This window comes from Carassius gibelio, chromosome B25, assembly GCF_023724105.1.
Source record: "Carassius gibelio isolate Cgi1373 ecotype wild population from Czech Republic chromosome B25, carGib1.2-hapl.c, whole genome shotgun sequence".
Lineage (NCBI taxonomy): Eukaryota > Metazoa > Chordata > Actinopteri > Cypriniformes > Cyprinidae > Carassius > Carassius gibelio.
Genome location: NC_068420.1, coordinates 17094604 through 17100470, shown reverse-complemented (window position 1 = coordinate 17100470; position 5867 = coordinate 17094604).

Sequence of the window (5867 nt, the reverse complement as noted above, 5' to 3'; positions counted from 1 at the left end):
GTTTTTCCTCCATTTTATTGAGAACAAAAGAAGGCTAAAGCTGCAAACCTCCCTGAATTTGAATGCAACGTGTGCAAACTAGTCATGAATTTGCGCTTTGACATTTTCTAACTGGCAAATTTACATGAATGACAATAACTGAACTATTGACAAAATTCTGATTGAGGAATTACCATAGAAATTTCCTTTTTTTATCTTATTGGGAATAATATCAATAATTGTAGGATATCAGTCCACGTAAACAGCCAATTCTACTAGAATATCACACATAAAACAAGTAAACACAGGCGATATACTTAAATTACTTCATCGATCAATATACAATCATCCCTAAAACAGAGCCATTTTCCCAAGACGCATCCTTGCCAGGATTTTTATGTTGCCTAAAATATCCAGATTTTGGCTGGTTGTGCTGTGCAGTTCGATCATTGTATGACATTCATAAGAGCTATAGAGAGCAGATAGCTTCTTATGCATTCAAATCACTCTCTTGGTACTTTGGCGTAATACAATTATTGGTACACAGCGACGCTTCAAGTTGAATGAACGAACAAACACCTAACATGTACATGTATTTGCATTGCTTTGATCATTCTCTGTAGATCTCACTTTCTCACATGCCACGATTGGTTGATTATGTACCATACCTGCATGTTATTGGTCAAACTACTTTGGATGTTTTAGGCAATATAGAAATCCAGGCAAGGACGCATCCTGGGAAAATGGCTCATATGGTCACCCTATGCTTTTGTGACTTAGAGGCCTTTGTCTATGTCATTGGTCAACTCGCACAGTTTTGCTCCAACCCTAATCAAACACACCTGATCCAGCTAATCAAGGTCTTCAGGATTACTAGAAACTTCCAAGCAGGTGTGATTTGGAGCTGGTTCGAGCTAAACTCTGCAGAGCTTTGGCCCTCCAGGAATTGAGTTTGAGACCACTGGTCTATGTAAATATAGGTCTATGTATACAGTAGGTGGCCAGCCTATCTGGGCCTTACCGCCGCGCGGTGTAACTGTAATTCAGTCGCGTGTTAAAATCATTCGCAAAACTACTGCCAGGTGGCTCAAAGGGACGGATTGCGAAATGAATGTAATTGTAAAATGTGATAAAAGAAGGAAGTAAAACAACAATAACATTATAATATAACATTGTAACATTTAAAAAAAAAACTCAGACGAGAGAAGTGCAACATTCACATATTACACAATTCGTTTTCGTTTAAAAAACATTTCAAGCTTTCTGTAGATATATTTTTAATGTATGTGAGACACCAAGATATTATGTTAATTAAAAAATTATACATTCATTATCATGAAAAAAATGTAAGTGACGAGACGGCGCCTCCCTGTCATTAATGCACATTAATAATTTTTGCACAAACACTTGAATATGAGCTTTGTGGTTTTCCCCCACTCCAAGAGCGCTCAATCACGAGTACAATTCATGCCAACAGCCATATAACTGCATATTCAGCAAGAATTCATGTTAAACATATTTAGCTTGATCAGAAGGTTACAATGACTGCAATAGTCAAGCTGGATGATAAGAGTTTGTCCAACCCGATCTCACAGAAATGCGTACATTTTTCACAAAGTGGCTTATTCGCACGAATTCGTACGACCACACTCGTACAAATTCATACGATTGTTGCCAAATTGGACGTATTTTACGAGTTGCAAAATTCGTATGAATTTGTACGAATGACCTACAACTAACCCCGCCCCTAAACCTAACCGTCAATGGGGTTGTATAAAATCGTACGAGTGAGGTTGTACAAATTTGTACGAATAAGCCACCTCGTAAAATACGTACGAATTGGTCGTGAGATAACGTTGGTTTTTCTGTTTCTTTTACTGATTATTTTCAGGTTAAAGCATGATTTAAACAGAAGGAACACAAGCACAGTACATCCGCTAAAAATCAACCTGCAGCAATGCTCGTTCATCGACTCGCCAAGCTTTACTTTTGTAGGTTGCATGGCAGTAAATAATTCAATAATATGACCATGCAGTCAATACAGATATTTAATAAAAAACATTAAAACAAGCAGGGCTGTAAAATAAAACAATAAAAAACGCACGCCAGGTCTACACCGGACACAAGTGGAACGATCGAACAAAAGACAACAGAACACAGTGATGGATACACTGGACACGATCCCCATCGGTGAACTGATGCTCGTTCTGTTTATGATGAAATGTTCTGACACTGCGTTCAGATGATTTGACACTATAGTGTGATGTCATAAAGTTTAGACACACTTTTCGCTGTGGGGCACAGATGACAACTTTCGCGTCCGTTGTAGACACACAGAAAGTTTCTGCTCTATTTACAAATAAGTTATAATTAATTCTAAACCAGTGGCATAACGAGATGGAAATATAAACTAGAAAATATATTAACAGGTCCTCCGTCCATGACACTGGCTCACTGCGGAGCTGGCAGTTTTAATCTGAACAGCTCTTAAAGCTGAGTGGATGGTTAGATGCATGATGGGCTAGTATTAAATAAATAAATTAAAAATATATATAAATAAAGGTCTTTCCAGCATTAAGTACTGTCAAACAGTACTGTTTTTTTTAATCATCTTGTTGCAGTTATAATTTTAACTGCTAAATGAATGATAAAGAACTATATTAAAACTTGTTTTGTAAAATTACTTCATCATTTAAATATTGATTTAAAAATCGGTTTAAATCATAAATCAGATATTTTTTTCCTTTTTTTTTTTTTTTAGGCCATATGACATAACCTTACTTTAAAAGTAGGGTAATGTCGTGGCCTAGTGGTTAGAGAATCAGACTCACAATTGAACGGTTGTGAGTTCGAGTCTCGGGCCGGCAGGAATTGCAGGTGGGGGGGAGTGCATGTACAGTGCTCTCTCCACCTGCAATACCACGACTTAGGTGCCCTTGAGCAAGGCACCGAACCCCCCAATTGCTCCCCGGGCGCCGCAGCATAAATGGCTGCCCACTGCTCTGGGTGTGTGCTCACAGTGTGTGTGTGTGTGTGTGTGTGTTCACTGCTCTGTGTGTGTGCACTTCGGATGGGTTAAATGCAGAGCACAAATTCTGAGTATGCGTCACCATACTTGGCTGAATGTCACTTCACTCACTAAAAGCAAGTATAGAAGGTTCCCTTTAAAATCATTTAAGTTGTCAATTACTAAAGCTTTTTTTTACATCGTGTGAATGTTGTTGATTATAATGTGAGAACTTGAGTTTAATGGTGAGGACGTTTTATTAATTCTTTAGAGTTTCAAAGATTTCATCGTGCCAGTTTAATTTTTATTCGTTTATTGTTTTAGGCAAATTAGGCCTAAATAATGGGAATGAAATTATACAGTGCTTCACATTTAAACATGCAACAATTTCTTAATCAGTTTACAGACAAATGTCTTTTTCCCAATAAGTTATGTAAAAATAAAGGACAGGTAACGAATAACAAAAATGCTTATTAAAGGAAAAAATATATTTATATTTAAAATATAAATTAAAATATAGGCATGATATATTAAAATATTGACATTTTTAAATATTAATCCATGTAGCCAACCCCCTAAAATAGGCTACCACTTTTAATGCTCCGATGCAAAGTAAACCACAATTTATTTTGAATAATATAACGCATAATTAATATAATATAAATAATACTGCACACCTTTTAAATGTGTCAAATCAAAATCAATCAAATCAAATGTGTATAGAAAATATAAGCACAGACTCAGGCACAGGCTTGACATTTATCCTGCTTGAATTCGTTCTAAGAAATGCACATAACTTCATAAATACCAAACTTTCATCTGTGAATGTTTAATATTAAATATATTAAATATTTAAACTATAGTGTTTTTCTTTCATTTTCCGTGACTGAAGCAGTCAAATGTAACACATCAACGAGGCAAAGCTGACGCTTGTTTGATAACTTGTGGTTAAAGCGCCACGCAGCGGTCAAAAGCTGCAAATGCACTTTACAGACGCCATGGCGGCGGTACCCGTGGCAGTAAAAGAGGCGTTTCCGATGTCTACTTAGTGTATATAGTTCTGGATGTTTCTGAGACAATGATTCTAAAGTAAGTTTAAACGTCATTAAATACAAACACAAGTTTGAATGAAATGTTGACTAAAAATGATTTTATTATAAACTAATGTGAACTTTAACATTTTACATTTTTGTCATTTTCATAGGCCAACAGTAGGGAGTGCAAATGCACCTCCTAAAATCGCTTATGCATACAGAGAATTTTGGAGACCACTGCAATCAGAGTTGGAGCTTGGCAATAGCAGCACAGTTTAAACAATATCAAATAAAACTGAACACAAAACATTTTGTTTTACTTTGTGTAGGTATAGAGGTCAATAGTAATGACCCTCTTTACAGAATGACTGACAGAGTCTTCTGATTGGCTAAACTAAGCATCTGACTGTGGCCACAGCTTTTGTATTCAGTTTACAGAGTCTAGGGCTGTCACAGATGCAAGATTTCGCTTACTTTTGCTCTTAAAATTTCTTCAGCTGCTCTGTGTAACTCTTCATGTCTCGCACAATCAACACCGCCTTCCTCCAGCTAAAGGAGAAAACTTTGACCATTGATTATAGTCAACAAAAAATCTGAACTACTGAAGTCCTATTGCATCACACCAGTGAAACTGAGGGCCAAGATCATGTAATGTAATTTAATTAGATTTTTATTTTTTACTAATTTAATTTGATTTAAAAAAAAAAGTTTTTTTTTTTTTTTTTTTTTTTTGCCAAAACTGCATTTTGTATTTAATTGGGTTATCTTTGTGTAATATAAAAATTTGTTTGATTTGTTTGATCTTTTAAGTGTGACAAATATGCAAAAAAATATATATATATAATAATAAAAACAAAACAGGAAGGGGAAAAAAACCTTTTGGCACTGTAAATGTATGAATTTGACGTACAAGATTAAAACACTCAAGGGTCCTGCAAGCTTCATCCGATCAAAACCAATTAACAGACGATGATCCCATGAGACAATCCCACCTGCAACTGCAAATGTGGACACAAAACCTGAAAGACAGCATATTTTGGTGTTACTAAACCATAATGACGTATCTTTAGAGAGTAAACAAAATTGTATGTTGTCTCAGTCAGAATAAGATATTTTATTAAATCAAATATTTCAAATTAGTAAAATATATTTAGTTAACATATATTTTATTTACAATAACCATCATTTCCCTATAGTCTTATATAGTCCTAGTGTGGCATTTAGAAAAACAATGACATAAAAATATAATGACACTTTTCTGTTGTTGCTTTTAAAGCCAAGCCTCCAAATAAAAATAAAAACGAAAAAATAATTTAAATGTGTAAGCAAATTAAAAACTAACCTTGCTAAGCTTCTATTTTAATGTTTTTTTTTAGTTCAGTGAATGACACATCAAGAGGTCTTTCATATTTACATGATCAAATTAACATTAGCTGACAGGGTAAAAAGAAAAGAGACAAAAATAAATGTACATAAATGTCAATGTTTTCAGAGCATTACATGTTTTCAGTGCTTTTTTTGTTTGTTCCAAGAGATTGACGTACAATTTAAAGTCTACCTTGAGACCACTTCTTCTTATGCATATGATATTTTACTAATAAAATTAATGTAAAAATGTTGTTCTTTACAATTAAAAGAATTACAAATTTTATTTCAAATTGACTACAAAATCATACATTCCATTTTTCTGTTAATATAGAATTCCAAATCCTTTCAAAATAATCTTGATTAAATACAATGAGAAAAAAAAAAAGGAAGCAAAGTAATTTCTTTTTCGTGACCACAAAATTCAACCTTGATAACCTTCTGTAAGCTGTGACGTCCAAACGTACTGCTGAGCGACGCGT